This window comes from Mastigoproctus giganteus, chromosome 10 (genome assembly GCF_048544385.1).
Source record: "Mastigoproctus giganteus isolate SK-2022 chromosome 10, ASM4854438v1, whole genome shotgun sequence".
NCBI lineage: Eukaryota > Metazoa > Arthropoda > Arachnida > Uropygi > Thelyphonidae > Mastigoproctus > Mastigoproctus giganteus.
In genome coordinates, this window is record NC_143584.1 from 5,306,017 (window position 1) to 5,326,359 (window position 20,343).

The 20,343-nt window shown below is 40.5% G+C and overlaps 1 long non-coding RNA gene across 1 annotated transcript in view; it reads left to right on the plus strand.

The window, feature by feature from the left end:
* The first annotated feature begins 1,003 nt into the window (after nucleotides 1-1,003).
* The window catches only part of LOC150078645 (uncharacterized), a 94,157-nt gene continuing 74,817 nt past the window's right edge, over nucleotides 1,004-20,343 (plus strand). Inside the window, exon 1 of the long non-coding RNA XR_016547592.1 lies at nucleotides 1,004-1,051. This is a non-coding gene — a long non-coding RNA (uncharacterized LOC150078645). The remainder of the gene's footprint in view (nucleotides 1,052-20,343) is intronic.

Consider the following 20,343-nt stretch of genomic DNA (forward strand, 5'->3'; position numbering starts at 1 on the left):
GGTGTTATTGTTGGAGCAGGTTCAGCAGGAGCCACAACAAAGGCAATCACTGGTGTGCCGAATGCAACCATCTGAAAAGTATATAATGAGTAGAGGGCAAATTGTGTCAGAATAGAAGGTCCAGTGGACAGCAAACAACTGAAAATTTAAATTTTCACCATCTACTCTGTCTGTCTAATTCTCCAGATCTGAATCCAGTTCAGAATGTCTAGAATATGTTGGAATGGGCAGTTCTCCACCGACCATAATACAACAGCTGACAAATATTCTAATGGAAGAGTTTGCTGGATATCTAGTGGAAGGAATCTATGTCATCACAACTCCAAAGAACTTGGTTCACCTTTTGTCTCTGCTGATCTGTTTTCCTCCACATGTTCGGATGTTATTTATGCATCCTTTAGTAACTGCTTACTGTATGCAATGTCCTCTTCGAAATTCCTAAAATTTTTAGATATACGTTTGCTCATTGTATTCTGTTTGCCATAAACATGGTGTGATTATGGACACAATTATTGTTCTCGTTTTTGTGGACTAGGGTGGTATATTATCACTGGCAAAAGAGAGAACCAAGCGCCACATAAACAATATTTTTGGAAATAACAGAAGATTGGATCTCATGAAGTTTACTTTCTGGCAGCGTATTGTAGATCATCAGAAAATTGCCTACCACAGTGGTAGAGGAGGAGAGTTTGGTAAAGTTAAAAGTGGATAACCACTTTTTGACGATGGGGTATAAAAGAAGTATAAAAGCGGCTAATGGGGGGAACCCTGGGGTCCGCAACAACTACTCTTAAAAACTAAATTTCCACTTCAAGCGTATACAAGTAAAAAAAAGTATACAGTAGCACATTTGCGACACCTGGTGGGCTGTGCATTGAAGGCCATATTCAAATACCAATTGCAACATATTCAGCTACTTATATTTTAGTGTAAACGTAATTCACATTTACTGCAATGTAAAAAAGGACGATTATAGCTCTTTTTTTCTTTTTTTTTTCGTTACAGGGCCCGAGCTGTAATACCTGCACCTGATCCCCCGTCTGTATATCAGGTAATTTTTTCTTTCTTTCCTATTTATTCAGATATTATAAAATTATATCTGAAAACGAAAGTGTTAAAGTAACTCCTTCTCTTTTAAAAAACGTTAATGGATATATTCGATGGCCGGTTGCTCTTTTTCTTCCAGATGAAAACCCCGATTTTCCTACTGTGCCCAGCAGCCCCTTAAATGTCAGAAGCTGTACTTGATACCACGTGGCTTGTTTGTTACTATCACATCTACAGAAGAAGCTTTATGATGATACACTTCCGAGAGTTTTCAGATACCCTTTGTATGATATTTCAGACCATAATAGAACAGACAGATGCAAGATGCTGGATTCACAGAGATGGGATGGTTAAATTTGCATGATCTTAACTCCCAAGAAACTGATTTTTAGTTCAATAAAGAGACAAACCAAACAAGAGTTGGCGATGGATTGGGCAACTGTGATCTTTTGTGTCAAAGAAGATCATCGATATAATAATAATAATAACACATAGAGCACCATCTTGGCCCAAAACCCATATTCTTCTTCACTTTTAGTGGGGTTAAGTTTGAAATTTTGGTTAGAACTCTATTCTTAAAGATGTGTAGGTGGCGGCTATTTTCGATCTGAATTCCTTTTTGTGGTGAATGTTATCCGTGGCTCATTAAAAACACTTCCTTGTAGCGTCTGTGGTTATGGTATTTGTGTGTATCTGGTGAATATTTCTGGAAATGCCCATTTGTGGTCCTCTGTCCATGTATGGAAAGCTGGGCCTGAATTTTGTGCCTTTTTCAATGTCCTTCTTTGTGTTCTTTTACTCTGGCTATGAGTTTCTATTGCTTTGTTTTATGGAAATCTCTACATTATAGCTGGTAATAGGGTTAATTTGATGTTCCAGGGATGTCTATGTACTATTGACAATGTAGTGCATTCACAATTTGGGGAAAACATACAGAAAGAAAAGAGTAGAAAGAGGGACATACTTCTTAAGTATATCCATTGGACTCGAGAGAGAGAGAGATTGTAGTCCGACTGAAGTAGAATCTCGCTTTAGTGGTAGGGAGAGTCACGAGGCAGGTGTTTGTGATTAACGATTAATGGTTCAAGAACCTTGGACCACTGTTGTTTCTGATTTTCATGAAAGACATCAACGAAGAGATAGAGGGCATGATGTCACAATTTCAGAAGACGAAAAGGTTGGGCGAGTCATTAATGATTAGCGTCAAGCAGCGCTCCCTCGGGGTAACTTTAAGAGACCTCAAGAATGACCAGAAATGTGGCAAAATGCAAGGCCTTACACTTGGAAAAAGCAAACCCTGAAATAAACTATACACTTGGTGGAGTTGATTTGAAAATTGTAGAGGAACAGAGGGATCTGGAAGTTACGATACGGGCAGATATGAAGTTTTCTGAGCAGTGGTCCAAGGTTCTTGAACCATTAATCGTTAATCGTAGATCGTAATCCCAGGAGGAGGTCCTAATCCCAGTGTTCAAGGCAATTGTAAGACCACATTTGGAGTACTATGTCCAATTATAGAGACCTCATCTGAGAAAAGACATTGAGCTTCTTGAAAGGGTCCAAAGATAGGCAACTAGCATAGTGAGATCGGCAAAAGAGAGACTGTACGAGAAAGACTTTGATTATGTGGGCTACAGAGCTTGGCAAACAGGCACCTTAAAGGGGACCTGATTGAAGTCTATATAAGGCTCTGGGAAAAGAACTAAAATGAATGGGGTGAATTTTTTACTGTTTTAAATGATTCCAGGCAGGCAATAAATTTAAATTATGGGGATAGATAAGAGATGTTGACTGGATTGTAGGAAGTTTTCTTTTAGACAGCGAGTTGTTAATTGCTGGACTCAATTAGCTCCGTGGGTAGTTGAGGTTGACAGTTTTGGGAATTTAATGATCAACAGGACAGTTGCTTATGTAAGAAGAAAAACACATAAGTAGTTTATTTATTTGTTTATTTATTTTTGTCTCTTCCTTGCAATACATGATTAATACTAATCCATACCAGTATTAATTTTGAATAAATAATTATTATTGATCGCGCAGGAGGATGCGTAAATTGCCAATAACAAAAACCTTTGCACTGATGCTTGCTGAGGCCACCTTTATTTCAAACGCGATTTTTAAATGTTTGATTAAACAGTTAGAGGACGTAATCCATACGATATCCTTTGGATTGATACAAACAGAATTCGTATCGGCAATCATTAAGAGTTTCGAATTACTTGAGTTGTTGAGGGATTTGGAAATTTGTATGCTGTTTAAGAAGTGGCCACCGATGGATTTCTCTCTTACTTTAGAGAGGATTAAAAACAGAATAACAGAGATTTGGACATTTTGTCTTGAGGTCAAAAACTATTTAAGGCGACACAATACCTAATCCTTCTTTGGACCCAAAACGTGATTTCTTGATCTTCCTCAGGATATCATAAAAAAGAAATTCAATCAAAAAAGAGAGAGAGAGCATATGTTTCTTAAAATTTTATCGTTTATATTAAAACAAATACCCTGTACTGGGCACAGCAAATCCAATAACTAAAAGTATAATCGATTACTTTTTTGTTTCTCAATGAATTTGCATATCAGAAATACAGCAGTTTTTGTTTTAATCATAATTTCTGAGAAGGCCTCTGGATACATCTCAAGAAACCCAGAATTTCGTGTGATAGATGCGGATATTCCTACCATTTCCATAAAGATGGTTCTCGAGCCTTTTTTGTACCCGTGGATTGAACATTCTCTGCCATTTCTTTAAAAAAGTCATTCGCTCGGGGAGTAGCTCAATTTGTTCTTAATCGAACAGCGAGACCATTATCCGTATCTTCGAGCACACCCCTTTTAGACTCCCTTAATTCTTCCCACCGAATTTAAACGCTCCTTTTTTGTTTGCTAATGTTCGTCTTGTTGTTTCCTAAGTTGGAAAGTTTGTAAAAATTACCGTGGCTTATAATGCCCATAAAACGAGCACGCTCTCGCCGTTTGTCCATTTGGTGTCCTTGCCACGCGCACGACACCATCTTACGTCTGAATTATTTGAGGGCCACACATCCATGCAAATTTTTGCAACGCTCCGGAGTATTTCGTGTTTTAAGCGATGGCTTCACTTGAAAAGTTAAAACGCTCATTTCCTTGTTATAAATGATAATGTACTTAGGGTTTTATGGCCTCTGGTGGCCATTTTCGGAGTGGCATTTTACTTCGATATTTATTAGCTATGTCTCAATCCACGTAATCTTGCTGAACGTCGACAATTCTGGCCTCAGTGGGCGTTCACAGGGTAGCGTACTGCGTGGCAGGACACGGATGGAAGTTATTTGGCATTATAGTTATAGATATTATGTCTGTCAGTGGGAGGGGGGTGCTACCAACAGCACCATCGCTCTATGGATTTTGGATGCAGTTAAGTGAAGGTAGAATTGCACGTGGTACAGCGGACTCTAATATGATAAAAAAGTAATGGATGGGATTTTCCAAAGCACGCGCACGAGAGAGAGAGAGAGAGAATATTGAAGCTTCACTACATGGATGGAGTAGAGCACGTTTACGATAGGAGACTCTTGGGTGGCCACCAGGGGGACGTACGTCACAATCTCCGGAAGCCTGACGTTTGCTCCCTGTTTCGTAGGTCGACCTGTCACTTTCTGGCAGGCCAGTTAAGGCGGAGATGACGTAGTTTACAGAGAACGCCATGTTTTATGGTACTTGCGCGAGATTTAAGTACTCGGGAAATATGCTAGACATGTCTACGTAGGTTTATATCTCCATAGCCTCATATATGGGCCATAAATTTCTGCGTGCTCTGTGGCCACTGTTTGTGGGAATGCAAATTCACCCTCATAAACCCATCGGGCCCCCCTTTCCTCCCAAGGAACCTAAGGAAATGTAGGCATTTAACAACCAGTATACTGCCGAAGGGAAATCCTTTGGCGATGAAAACTCAGTTGGTGGGTTTACAATTCACATTTCGCATCCCTGCGTGGTTGGTCTGCCCACTGAAGTTAAAACCAAAAAGCTGAAAATTTTCATTTGGTGAACGCGGCTATTGGAAATGGATGAAATGCACGAGTACCACATATCTGTCGACCAACCTATAGTTGGTAGCTTCGTTACTTCCTCGTGAATTGCCCTGTCTAACCCCCGTCGCTTGTCAAACATAACGGGACTGAACAAAGGGTCACCTGGAGATACCGAAGCGACCTTTGTATCTCTGGGGTCAGCGACCTCTTTAAGACGAAGGTTAAAAACAAGGAGAAGAAAGACGCTACTGTTAGGACATCAAAGGGAGCGTGCCGGGTGACGTCACATCCGGGGAGGACGGACATAAGCGAAGAGTGCGATACACCAAAGGAGGGTCGGTGAGGTAGCTTTTCCTTTCTTGCAACCTTCCGCTATTTGACCTCAATTAGTAAGGACTAGGGAGAGGGGTTGGTTCACCCGAATAACCACCCTTTTGTGTACTCTGATAAAGTTACACGATGGTTAAGGAATCGGAAACAGAACCCCCCTTCCCTTCTTCAAGCATCGAAGGGGAACAACCTGACAACTCTTCAATATTCGAAGAGACAGAATCTGACAAGTCTTAAACCGGACATGAACGTCAGTCGAATAAAAGACCAAAAGGAGAAAAAAGTCGAATAAAAGACCTAAGACCTAAAAATGCCCATGAACTCCATCGACTGATGCCACGATAATAGTCTACTTAGTTAAGTCTTCTTCCGAGTCTGGGCAGGAAGAGGACAACTAGAAGAAGGAATGAATGGGCTTTGTTCCATCTTTATAATCGAATCTTTGTTTCAAAAGATAGCAATTGGTTGTTGACGCGTTGCCATTCATTTTTCATTTCGAATTCTTCCGTTCGTATATTCCTTCTTTCTGAGAATAACAGTAAATGAGAGGATATTACTATTCGTGCATTGGCTCCAGTTCGACACAAATGCCAGTCGAATAAAGTTTTCAAATAAAGATTTGCAGTGTAGTCTCGTGGAACTCATTGGAAATTCCTTCAATCAGTTTGAAAAAGTGTCTCGAAGATCCTACGAAAAAATAGATCTTTTATTGGCTCACTACAAAATGTAGAAGGTACCACATTGATGATCTATTTCAATATTTACCATTTAACGCAAACATCTTCTAACCTTTGCATTTTTCTTTACCTTTCCGTTACTTATTTTAGAAAAAAAAATAAGTGTATATTCTTGGGCGCCCACCTTCTCACATTGCCAAATTCTCATGCGATAGAATCTGGAGATTTTACGTTAATGAATTTTACATTCCACTCTCTCATTCGGATATCCAAAAATGTATCACTTTGAGTTTGAGGCGCAATTATTTTCCTTCTGTTATTCTGAATGTAATTTCCATTAAGAAAATAAAAAAGTATTGCCTAATCGATATCAGTAAAGTGGCCATCAATTTATTTCCCATCATCAAGAGAAGACTTGTGGGGTGGGGGTCGGAGACCATTAAAGATATGAATTTGTAAATCTCTGCTTTACCACTGCAACAGTTCAATATACATTTTGGACTATTGACACATTTATGCTGAATCTTCCTTATTTGGGCTTTTCGAATAAACACACTTCCACGGATGCAAAAGGCTCTTCATTGAGCAACTGGCATCTAGCGCTCATTCGTTGTCATTCACCTCCAAACGCCCTGAAACACGTGCACAACACTATGCCCTAGAAAAGCGAAATTGGAGGTTTTTATTATTCTCCGTGTTATTATTCCAACTGGTTTCAGCAGCCGATCGATCGACGGACTCTATTCGGCGACTTCTTCCAGAGAAGACTTGTGGCAATCAATATTTGGCGTCTATTTAATGGGGGCATTTTTCAGGGACAGACCTCCCTCTGCGGAAGACTCCAGACTTAATTGGATCTACAGTTTGGTGGCAGGCGTAAACGCCCTTTTTACTCGATTGGCCCGCGCCGACCCTGATAGAAAGACGCCGTCTCAGGAGGAGGTATGTTCCTCATCTCCGGACTCGGACACTTGAGAGGACGTTTTTTATTTATTTTTTTTTCTTGTTTTCGACATTCCTGTGATTGGTTGTCGTAAACTCAGTACTTCCAAGGAAACACGACTTACATTTGCTATCTAGGTGGTTTGCTGGTGAAGATCCCCTTCAAGAAGTCAGGCGGTTTAACTCTATCTGTTGAGGCAGAGATTAACTCAACTTTTGCCTTTCAATTTTCTTGAAAAGTCTTGGTGTTTGCGGTGGGTGATTGTGGCGTCCATATCAAGAAGGTGTACAGAGTCGTGGCAGGTGTGTAAAGTCCTGTCTGGGACATTGCATCAACAATTTTCTGTGCAAAGTCCCGAGAAATTCTTACGGGATATTGAAGACATCAAAGTAATGCTTGTAAGTGTGGAGAACGGTGGCCAATTTTGTGTTCATACAGAAGTTGAAATTGATGGCCAGAGAAAAGAATCCAAACGTCCACTGATGCTAGTGCAAAACTAATAATCAAAATATATATGAAAATAAACATAAAGGGAATGGGATATAAAAGTTTTCTCTTCCATACAAAGTATTCCAATGTGTTCCACAACAAAGTAACTCCAACGGAGTTATTAAAAACCAAAAACAGGATGGTGAAAAAAAAATGATCCCATTGCAAATTTTTGCAATTTCTAATGGGATCATTGGCTAAAGAACGAGGAATAAAAATTATTATTTTATAAAGAACCCTTTTAGAATTAACTTTAAATTTGCATGAAGTTTATTTTGCATAAATCTTCGATTAGGTTTCCCATAGTTACTAGAAACTGATAGCGCCTCCTGGTGAATTCAAAACTCACCCTAAACTGATTCAATGACGTGTTGCATTTGATGTCAAATACTGATAATTCATTTCCAACACATGATTGAAATTATCTGGACCTATTTATCTGCATTCCAACGGGGAATAAAACTTTGATATTCATTAACCTTAAAACTGCAATTTGACATTCACTAAAATTGTTATTTGAAAGACACCCGCTTTGACCAACTTTTATTTTCCATATTTTGACCTTTGGTCTCCATGACCTTCATTGTCTTTCATCCTGACATTTTGACTGGCAATATCACCATACCTTTTCTCAATAAATATGAAGGAAACTGCAAAAGAGCTTCTAAATCATGGTTGTTACAATGAGAGCATCCATGAATTCAGGCGAAAATCCCTATAGCTCATGGAATTTCGTAGATGATATGTAGAAACTTGGACAGAAAGTAGTGATCATTCCATTATGTTAAGTAATGGTTAGACGGCATCTTGAATATTGCACAGCAGGTAGGAAACTCCATTTTGGAAAGATGCGAACCTTTTGAAGAGGTTACAGGAAGAGCTACGAGATTCTTTAAGGTGATCGAGGGGTATTCTTATCAAGAGTGGCTTGAGTTTTGAAAGAAACAATATTCGTTAACCAGATATCCGAGAGATGATTATCTGATCGAGGTATTTAAATAATTGAAAGTAAATCTCGCAATTTGAGTAAACTGTGTTGGGCAGATTTTTAGACATAGTCTAGAGACATGCACAAGGGGATATGCATTTAAATAGAGAAGGGATAACTGTAGAGTGGATGCTGAAACTTAGAGAAAAAATTAACCCCCCCCATATTAAATTGGGCCCTAAAAACTTTGTAAAAGCCCTCAGTGATAACCAGGATGGATTTTTGTCTTAAAGAGAACAAGTAAAGAGAAAATCAAAGAGGGTGTTTTGGTCAGCCCACAAATTAAAAACGTAAGCAGGATAAAAAGTAGTCTTAAACCCAATGGGCAAACCACGAAACTCTTTAAAATGGTCACGGTCAGTTTTCTGGGCAGCATTAGAGAATAAATTATGTGATTCTTTAAAGAAATGGTGGACCCCCTTAAAAACAGATTTCAATACGTCTTTACAATTTTTTTCCTCATCAGAGGTGGGTGCTGTCAGTTACGCACACGGTGAAAGATTTCATCAAAATAAAATAAATCAGACAAAAATAGATCTGACATGGAAAAGTGCTACCAAAGAGGGTGGAATCCAAACATGCCAACCACTTTTTGTTGGACGTTGACTGAAGAAGCTACAGTTGCCAATTATAAATGGAAAAAAGAAAACCTGTTTTTTACATTTGGATAATTTGCATTTTGTATTGCAGAATTAATAAAATACAACACATTCTAATTTGCTTGAGAATTAGAATTCTTTAAAAGAGATGGTGTCCACCATTTCTTTAAAGTATCACAAAATTTATTCTGTAATGCTCTCCAGAAAATTGGCAGTGGCCATTGTAAAGAGTTTCGCGGTTTAAGATGGCTTTAACTGCGCGATTCTGCAGAAGTTTTCTAATTTGTGGGCTGGCCAAAATACCCTTTTTGATTTTCGCTTTACTTGCCCTATTTAAATACAAAAATCCATCTTGATCGTTATTCTGGGTATGTACAAATGTTTTTTTAAAATTTTTATTAAAATATTTTCTATTATGTATAAAAATCAAAAAACTGAAATAATATTTGAGAAATTTCCTGAATATTCGAGAATACCCCAGAAAGATATAGAAGACTCCTGGATGTGGTAGAAGATTCGTGAATGTGGTAGAACGTTGTAGATGATTCTGGAATATTCTAGAAAGAGGATTGTTGCAATATTATAGAAGACCGTAGATGATTCTCAATAATAAAAATTGAGAAGTAAGAGATGTAACTTATCAATAGGAACAAAGAAACTCGCGAGTGTACATCCCTGAAAAACTTATTTCTAAACGAGCAGGACTTCATGGTCGTGTAGCTGCCCGAAAACTCTTATTTGAAACCTGAAAATCGAAAGAAACGGTTAGTTTGGGCTAAGAGCCATCGACATTGGACAAATTAAGAGTGGTAAAACGTACTGTGGACGGATGAATCCAAATTTGAAATTTTTGGATCCAAGCGTATGTGAGGCGATCAACCGAGGAAGAAATGGTTAGTTCCATCAGTCATGTACGGTTCCATCAATATTTGTGGTTGCTTCTGTTTTTCTGGAGTGGGTAACATCGTCAGGATTGGAGGAATTTTAAGACAAGAAGGTTATAAAAACATCCCTGAACATAATGCAGTGTCCTTTGGACTTCAACTTTATGGAATAAGTTTTATATTACAACAAGACAATGGCCCGAAGCACAGCTCTAAGCTGTGCAAGAACTTTCTAGCAACTAAACAACAGGAGGGTGTATTGCAAATTATGGTGTAGCCTCCCCAAATGCCTGACTTAAACCAAACAGAGCTCTTGTGGGATCATGTAGAACCTCACATTACCATAGCTAATATAAAAAACGAAAACTGTTATATGTTTTGATATGAAACTTTTAGGCTGGAGTGTATGCGTACACACACACGTGCAATTACTTTCACTTAGCATTAATATAAAGAGGGTTTCAACCCTCCTTTTAGAGTAAGAGGCAGTCAGTTCATTTTCAAACGCTGAACGAATGGTAATTGGATATTTACTTTCCCCCGATCTAACTCCTCCTGTTCAGGATGTGGGCAATAATTTCAGCGCCATCTGCTGGACGCGAGAAAAACAAATACAGAACCTTGTTTTCCCCTTCAGAAACTTCTGCTTGTTTTGTTCGAGAGGAAGTTTTAAAATTCCCAAATCGATGCAGACAGGAATAAGAGAGAGAGAGAGAGGGAGTTGGACGCCCCCCCCCCCGTCTCTCAATGGGGAAAAGACAAGAAAGTGCAAAGGCCGCTGTAAAAAACTCTTAAGTTTAATTGGACGGCAGAGAGCAATCAAGAGGAAAAGGTTTGCTGTAAAAATCGTGGAGATGTTTTTTGCCTCCACTGAAGCAAGGTTGGGCGATTTTCCGTGAGTTCCCTGACGGTGTTTTGCCAACGAGAACAGCAAGTGACGACATATTACTGCCGACATTCAGAGGGGACAAAGGTGTTGATTAGGGCCCTTCTTATCCCCAAGTTTAGTAAAACTGCGTCTCTCACTGCCTCTCCGAGTCCTTTCATCCGAATCCAGTGCTCAGTGTTCTCTGCTAAATGGCGCACAAAGATTTCATCGGTCAGACGTTAACATAAACCTTTTCTACGGTGGGGGAAGTGGGGGAGGCAGTAATAACAGGCGAGGGTTTCTCTCTAGATGTACCGTACGTAAACTATTTGGAGCAAAAACGAAGTCACAGCTGCTCTTTGGGTGGAAATAAAGACCCGCTCGATGTGCGGTACTCAGAAGATTCTTTCGCCCCTCATTTTCCCTGACTTTTGTTTACTTGAGCGTTTGAGTCTCAGCCAGCGAATAAAACAGGTCACTTCCAGCAACTGTTGACAACAGTCGTAATTCAGCTTGTTAAATAGAGTTTGGGATGGATTTAAATATCTGCTCCAGGTATTGGAAAGTTGGAGGTAACTCTATGGGTTGCAGACAACTCTAAAAATGTCCTAAAGAATTCGTATAAAACTCAACCCCCCCCCACACACATCGAATTATTGCTTTCGCTGATGACATGGAAATAGTTGATATATACAACAAAATTTAGCTTCTAAGACGAAGAGAATTGCTTAGACTTGTTTGTATACAAAATTATTAATTTTGATTTTTCTTAAGTTTTCTTCAAGTAGCACTCAGGTTGAGTACTAAGCTTTCATTATTTACCTTCTTTCATTGCAATGTTGCTTTGATTCGCGATTGTATTGGTGGATCCAGGAATCATCTCCACAGATTACTTTGCTTGAAAATAATTTCTCTAACGTTGGTAAGTAACCAGCCGCAGGATCCAAAGTGATCAAACACGTGTCATTCCGAAATGTTCTTTCAAAATGCTTATGCGATTCTATAACTAATACCAAGGACAGTGCAATTTTCTGACTGTAAATCGTCTGTCTTCATGATGACATCATGGACGTCGATGGAAGTCCGGTGATGAGGCCATGTTCTGTGCTGGTTCTTCTATTTTTGAATAACTTATGCCGGCTAAATGCAGCGGATCTAGATGTAGAAGATTCTCCAAAGGCCTTTGCAAAAGTTCTAATGTTTCCACTGGTGTTTTGTTCAGCAGGCCAAGGAATTTCACATTGGCTTAAATGTATATAAATAAATGTATATTAATAAATTCTTCACGTGTTCTATGTTTTGCGTGGAAAAATTATTTTGGATCTTTCTTAGTCGTCTCTCGTATTTCGATTTCTAAAAGTTGAATAAACAAATAGGTGGCGCTATCATCCCACGTGGGTTTTTAAGCATCTTCTTGGCTCTGCTGGATATCGGGCTCGCACCATTTCACATTTTTTTAAATCTTGCGCATCCGTACCTTTCTCTGGGCTATAGAAGCACTGATCGCATTAGATGGATCCATTTATGTCCTCTGGTATAAATCTTGCGTCCATTTCAGTTCTTCAAATCTTTGTCCAGACATTTTTTGGCATCTCTCCATTTCTTGTTTAGCATCTCAATTACTCCGTATTTTTTGCTTCTCCCCCATTTTTTTCTACGATTTTCTCCACCTGCCGTCTGCTCTATATACACTGGGAATATCCTCTTTCATGTCCTCCAGTAGTGTTCGCCATATAAAGAAGACCCCCCTCTCGTGGTGCTTCTGTTGATGCTGCGTGTTTTTCTTTATTCCGAAGAGGTCGCTCGGAGAATTACATCTTCTAACGATGACCTTCTGTCATCCTTACATGTTCATCGTTTTTTCTTTGCATCCATCCCCCCCTCCTCCCTTTCCCTTATTTTATTTTCATTCGAACCGTCCTTCTTTTTTTTTTTAATTTGCCTCCCGCATCCCGGAGGATGGTATTTGTTTCCAGGTCCAAAATTAAACATCCTAATTTGTTTCGTTCTCAATGAATGTGGTCTTGTCATAAGATGAAACAAATATGTCCCCCACCCCTCACGGAGGCCTCTTTAAGTAGCTCGCTCCCATGTTTGCTGGGTTTCCGTCATCGCCAGGCGGCTCTCCACATTAAGTAAGGCCTGGCGCTCCCGCACGTGACCGACGGCAGAGGGAAAAAATGACTCGGCCTGCGACTACTGCTCCTTCTAATTACTTCAGTTCGCTAAGAAAATTTTCTTTGAAGGAGAAGATGCACGGTCCTCGTGCATACAACACGAAATCCCGAGTTATTAAAAGTGCGGTTGCTATTGACAACTTTGACGTGCTCTTTGTGTAATACTGCAGATTTCTCTGTTGCCATGGTTACCGCATTCAGGATGCAACGATATGCGACACTTCCTTCGCGGATGAAAACAAAAGAGACAGCAGACGAGGGGAGAGGATGGGGAAGCTGACAGGGGAGAAGGCAATACTCGCGCAATAACGGGAAACTGTTCCGAGGGGGTGGGGGATTGGTTAGGATGATAGTTAGAATCTTAGGAGATAACAAGAAGTTGCGCTAATGACTTCGGAGCACTAACAAGCTCTTTGGGATGCTAAGGTGATCGCAACTACGACGCTCTGCTAAGGGGGTGTGGCGATCGCTTGCGTCACACTCCTTCATGGCGTTCAGCAGTCCGTATGATAGCCAGACACGATTTTAATGTTCCAATAATGCTTTCAACCCCAAAGAAATTTATTTCTCGCTCATCCTTAATCCCATTCGATCTCTCGTGTACATCCTCTTCCTGCGCGGATTAATCCCTTGGTAACAAAAATGGGAAATGGATTACTTGAGAAACGCGATATGCGAAGGTAAGACAGTTTAACGTCCTCTCTAGTGCGGACATCAAAATAAACCGTGGAGGGCCTCAAAGCGGAGTAAAACAACAAATGATGTAGGAAAACAGCCACCCATTGGAGAGATGATAATGTACCATCGCCAACTGATTTAATAAATTCAAACATTATTTGCACGACAGACGAGATGAATGCGATCTCTTATAAGACCAATATTAAAAAAAAAGGGATGGGATGAGGCTTCAAAAAGGGGGATGTGGATATCCTCCTTCCTCAGAGATGGAAACACGACATTTCCATCTAGGAGGTGGGTTCGCCATGTTATTATTCTGGACATACTGGAAAAGTTTGGAGTATCACAAAATAGGCGGGTAAAACTGTGCCTATTTTGTAACTCTCCAGTACTTTGCAACTATCCAGTTGACCTAACTCATTGCCATTTCATTTTCGGTGTGAGGGTGGATTAAAATTTATTTGTTTCAGAAAATCAATCCTCCCACGCTTGTGGTTATACCTGATAATAACCTACCCAAGATCCCTTCTTTCTCATTTATCCTTTAAATTCTGTTCTCTGAAACAACCTTCCTTCAAATGAATTTAAATCACTATCCACAGAAGTTCAAGTCTAATGTCAACAAGGATCTTCCACCTTCTCAACCTTCAAACAGTGGACAATGCAAGTACTATAGGTTCTAATACCTTTCGTGTTCAGGATTTTAATTAAAAAAAACAAAAACAAGTCCAAATTTTAGACGATGTTAGATTTCTGTTCTTAAAATCACAGTCGGATTCATTTGAAAAGGCAATTTTGAAATACCGAAGATCCAATTGAATCCTGGCATGAAATTTCCGAGTATCCAACAGAAATCGACCTTCCTAAGATGTCCTGTCATGAACTGTCTCTTGAGATTGCTGCAGCCACAGGTAAAAACATTTCCAACCGGACTGTGATAAGAAGGCTCAATTCAAGTAGATTCTATGCAAGGACGCCAGTGGTTTGTGTCCAATTAACCCCAAACTACCGCAGAGCTCGTCAAAACTGTTGCCATGAACATCTGACTTGGAGTCCTGACCAATGGGACACAGTTCTGTTCTCTTACGAGTCCTGTTTCAGTCTACAAACAGATTATAGATATTATTTCATCTGGAGACAACGAGGAATGCGGTACCATCCCTCCAACATCAGAGAAAATGGACGCTTAAGGTGGAGGCGTTGTTCCCATGTCGTGCGGAATAATGGTCAACGGCCGCACCCCTCCTCATGTTTTTTATTGCGCAGAGGTACCGAGAACAGGTCCTCGAATCGTATGTGGGACTTTTATGGGTGCAATTGGCCCTCATTTTCTTTTTATGCACGACAACACCACTGCACATAGAGCTGGGGTGGGGGCGGAATATCTTGAATTGAAGATATCCAACGGCTGCCGCGGTCAGCACGATCAAATCAACAGACTTAAACCGATCTAACATGTGGGGGGACGCCCTTGGGGGTCGCATCGCACGCCGACGGCCAACTCCTCGGTCACTTGGTGAGCTAAAGTGGTAGAAGAATGGGATTTGTTGCCATAGAATCTTATAGACACCCTTGCTGCCGTAGCTGAGTGGTCAGGAGCGAGGGTGCACAAGTACACGTTCCTTCAGTGACCGGGGTTCAAGCCCGTGACTGCTAAATATGGTGCTGTTTCTTGTATTCTCTCTCTCTCTCAATCTTGTGAACTCCTCTCACCGTGTGGTCGTCCTGGAGTATAAAACAGAAAATTTAATTTGTTTTATATCGAGCATGGTTCACCGCTGTCAGTCCTGTTTAGCCATTGGAGGGGATCATACATACTGTACTGGTGTCATGTGTCCACATTTTCGAGCACTTTGTATCAACTTTTGTAATGTGCCCTTTATGGTAATTTTTATACAACCCCTCATACCTGTCCGAAGTTTCTCGCTGTGTCCTCATTTAATCATTATTCTATGGTACACCACCAAACCAAATTTTGTACCGCTTCATCGCATGCTGCACGAGTTACACCACGGTTTGTACGTGTTCTGTTAATTTTTTGGAGTAGTTCTGTTTGGTGCACTGGCCAAAAAAAAGAAAAAAGATAAAAAAATACAAATTATGTACTTCACTCCTCGTATAGGGTAACCATCCAGTTGACCTTTGAATTTCTTCAAACTTAGGCTGAACAACCGGGAAGGCAACGTGTTCCAGTAATCAACGATTCGGTAGATAAAAGAAAACTTCCTACAATCTAATCTAAACCTCAACCCCTGTCATTTGGATTTATTGCCCCTAGTTCTGAAATTCTTTATAACAGTCACAATTCCGCCTTAATGCATTTTGCTGACTCCTTTCAGAGCATTATAAACCTCTGTGAGGTCCCCTCTAACGTGCCTGGTTGCCAAGCTCTGTATCCCACACAATCGAAGTATTTCCTCCTACGGTCGACCTTTGTGAATCTCACCATGCGTGTTGTCAGTCTTTGGACACTTTCAAGAAGCGCAATGTCTTTTTCTTTTTTTGAGATGAGATCTCCACATCTGTGTCCAAGTGTAGAGATCTCATGTGAAACAATATTCCAAATATTTCTATTTAAATATCCCTCTCTAAGATTTTCCCTATTGCTGAAGTTAGAATAACAAGTTTGGGGTTACTGAATTCTCTGTTAGGATCTGTTAACAGTTCCAGTACTTTTTCCATGCTATCTTTTTCTCCTCTGTTAGACTGTCCAGCCCTAGTGGGTAGCATGGGGTTGATTGGAATACGTGGGAATGATCCTAAAACCCTCAACAACAACAACCCTGTCATCTGGTTCGTGAATAACAATGACATCAAGAATGTTTTCACATCTAGAATTTTCTCTTAAATGCTGGTACAAATAATACTCATCTAGTTAATTTAAAAATTTTGTTCTCCATGGCAACTTTCCCCCCCACTTATTCCAATCAATTAGGAGAAGGTTGAAGTCATCCATAATAAGAGATCCCACTTGATTTGCCCATTTTATCTGCGTCTGGAGATTCTCGTCATGTTCTTACCAATCTTCTGGTCCGTAGGTTAGTCCTACTCTCATTAAACCTTTGCTTCCAACTAACTCACAGCACACAGATTCTGTGCTGGCAGAAGAAACTTCTGACTCAGCCAAAGCTCTTTTCGCGCTCAGTTTTCTCTTGATGAGACGCATGACCCAACCACCTCTTCTATCTTCCCTAAATACATTAAACGCATCATAATGGAACTCGTTACCCCAATTTCAGGGTGGAACCGTGTTTTCGTTAGCCCTGTTACGTCAGCATTAGTTCCTAACCAGGAGTTCGAATTCACTCATTTCGTTGACAACACTCGTGACATTACTTTAGGCACAGTTAAGGCTAAGTAATCTACAGTTTACTACCCTGACACACCCCTTGAAGTTACTTAGGCTTGTTTCCCTATCTCTCACATCCCGCTCATTTGAAACGTTGCTACACTCAGAACATCTTGTCAACATCGGCTGTTGTGGCAACAAACAACAATTTTGAGGTAAACACTGGGCTATATTACCCTTCTACCCCTTAAAAAGCAGTTTCCCTGAACACTAAAGGTGTCCTCAATGATACTGGCAAAAACCCTTGCACCACCTTTGTTAAAATGTGTAAATATCCTGTCTACAAAACAGATTCCATCTACCTACACCTGTGGGTCACGCTGATAAAAACTTTCCCCTAAAGCCTGGCAGACTCCCTTAATTCTTGCGTTAATCCACAAGGCTTTCAGCATATAATCCCTCCTATCTTGCCTCGGCAGAATTGCATACGCATTGTGACATAATTAGCGGGTTTTATTTATCCAACGAATCGTGGGGTTGAGTTCGTTTAATATTACTTCTACACGAATAATAATGATCGCTTTGCCCCTCCCCCCCTTAAAATCTGACAGTCTGTTGGCAACATCATCAATTGTTGCTCCTGGAAAACACTCCCAAGTTCTAGTCCACATTCTTCATTACAAAAATGTTGCCCGTTTCTCTTACAAACAGAATCTCCCAATAATCTAAATCTCCTTCAACCAGAGTAGTATGCACTTGATTGTTCTGCTGTGGGACCCGAATCGATCTTGCATCACTTGGCGGGTCACGAGATGATTGAGTCCCTGACAAGCTCGCAGTTATTTTTGTTTCTGGGGCAACCACCCGTTTCTTCAGTGACTCAAATTCTTTTTCAATGCACCAAGTTCTAATTTGAGATAAGTACACAAAGAAAAGAACCGTGAGTTGAGCTTGGTTTCTCTACTAGACCGACCTTTGCATGCATGTCACAGGTTACAAGCGAGGAACTCATGACTCGCGCTGGAAATTCACGCAGCGATTTTTGTCTGATTCTTTCATGATGTTTCCTTGGACGATTTATTGAAGGTGGACCTTGTGACAACCATCATTTTGAACTTAATTAACATCATTTAAATTTGCAATATATTACAGAAATGACGCTGTTCACAAAATTTGGTTCATGGTGAAGTCAAAATTGAGCTACCGAAGTTTCTTTTGAACTTAACAGAACTTCTTTAGAAAATTTAGGGATGATATTCACAAAATATTTTAGAAATTAAGTTCACAAAATATTTTAGAAATTAAGTTCACAAAATTACAGGACTTAGATTTAAACAAAAAAAAAAAAAAAAATATGGCAATTGACACAGTTGAGTTATGTTGTTGAGCAACGATGTGCTGTTGCATTGTGATCCCTAAAGGGGCTATCACCTTCGGGATAAAAGTGCAACATTGTAGGGTGCAGTAGACCTGATACAAAATTCCGGTACTCCCTGGATGACATTCGACCTTCCACCGGTATCAACGGATCCAGCCCGTGCCAACAAAACATCCCCCACACCATGATACTTTCTCCAGCTGTTTGGGTCGTCTAAACAAGACAAGCAAGGCCCATCGCTATGTGAGGTTCTCGCCACACTTTCTGCCTACGATCAGTGCAAAACAAGGTGCATCGTGATTCGTCTGAAGACATGACTTCTTTCCTTTGTTCCACTGTCCAATCACGACGTTATCGGCAACACTGCAAGCGGATTTCTCTGTTTTTCTCTGAAACAAGTAGTTTCCGAATAGGCAGGCGATTGCCAGTATCCAATTACTTCTATTCCCTCGCATGTCACAGGTTGAGAGGGCAGTTCTGGTTGAGTTCAGTTGTCATTTTCTGCACACTGTATGTCCTATTTTTGGTGCAGTTCCCCCTTCCCCCTAGGGTAAGACGGCTTCGCTTTTGAACTATTGTTTTTTCTGCCACATTTAGGCCTTTGAGATGTGAAAGATGTGCTTTGCAGTCATTAAAAATCTTTGGATCCTTTTGAGAAAGCAGTTCTGTCTTTCGTTTCTTGAATCGTGGCTACTGCTAAACGTGCACCCACGATAACACCTTTTTCAAAGTCCCATGGATCACACGTTTTTCCCATTCTGGCTTCAGATTACTGCAGTCGAACAGCGAGTGCAGTCGTTATATTCAACGAGGCAACGCGTCATCTCCCCTCCACCCCAAGTCACAGTTTTCTTCGCATCTATTTGCATTTCTTCTGGCTATGACTCTCTTGATACAAAGGTTTCGTATTTTTTCGGCAAGTGTGTGTATATCAAGGATATTAAGTCGCTGTGGCCTATTCAGCTGGATCATTTGAATTAGATTAGTAATTGAAACCAGTTCTAATGGCCACTAATTCAGATCAGTTAAGACACTCTAATGGCCATTCATTCAATCCAATCATGACACTCTGATGGCCTTTAATTCCAATCAATTATGAAACTCCAGTGACCAGTAATTCAAACACTATAATGGCCACTTACCCAAAGGAGTGTGAAAATTCACTGATGTATAAAGATGGGAATGCCGGTTTATTTTAAATCTGAACTGGACGGTAACTATCAAAAGGGATTTTCATTTTTCCATCTGGCAATGGACTCAATGAAATCAGATTATTCAGCGAGTGAATTATGGTCACATTAATGACCTCTGCATTAAAATATGGCACGGAGCTGTAGGGAGGATGTTCAAATGCACAACGCAGATGTAAGTGGGAGAAGAAAGAGAGATAGACGAATATTTTTGTTTCTCGGGCAATAATCTTTAGGAGGAATGTATTTAGGAGAAGCTCACGAGCGATCCTATCTCGGGAAAACTGCGCTGTCAAGTTCGCTGTTCTTCCGGAAATGACCTTCTGTCGGGTCATTGTGTGGGTGGGGAGACGTCTGGAGATAAGAGGCACGTGACAGAGTGTACAGTGGGGTGGGGCAGGAGTGGTTTTTTCTTATAAACTTTGTCATCCGTCTTGTAGCCATCAGATCCCGCGCCCGCCCCATCGCAGTGACATCGGAAATCACGAGAGGTGGGGGCCACTGGAAAGTTGCGGATTTTCTGCTGACACGTGATCGTTGTGGTGAATCGAGCCTGGAAATACCATCGTACGCTAATAGGACGACGAGAGCCACCCATTAAGGTGGGCAGGGTGCGAATGCTGTCAGATACCTGCTCGACCTTTCCAATATCTAAAAATGGAGGGAGTTAATAATGAATGAACCGACGACGGTGCCTACGGAGAGGGTGTCATTTTCCTGGGTTTGTCATACACATCTCGTGATGCCATCGTTACTAACCTCCCCGTTCCACCTGTCCACTTTCGCGTCCTTTACT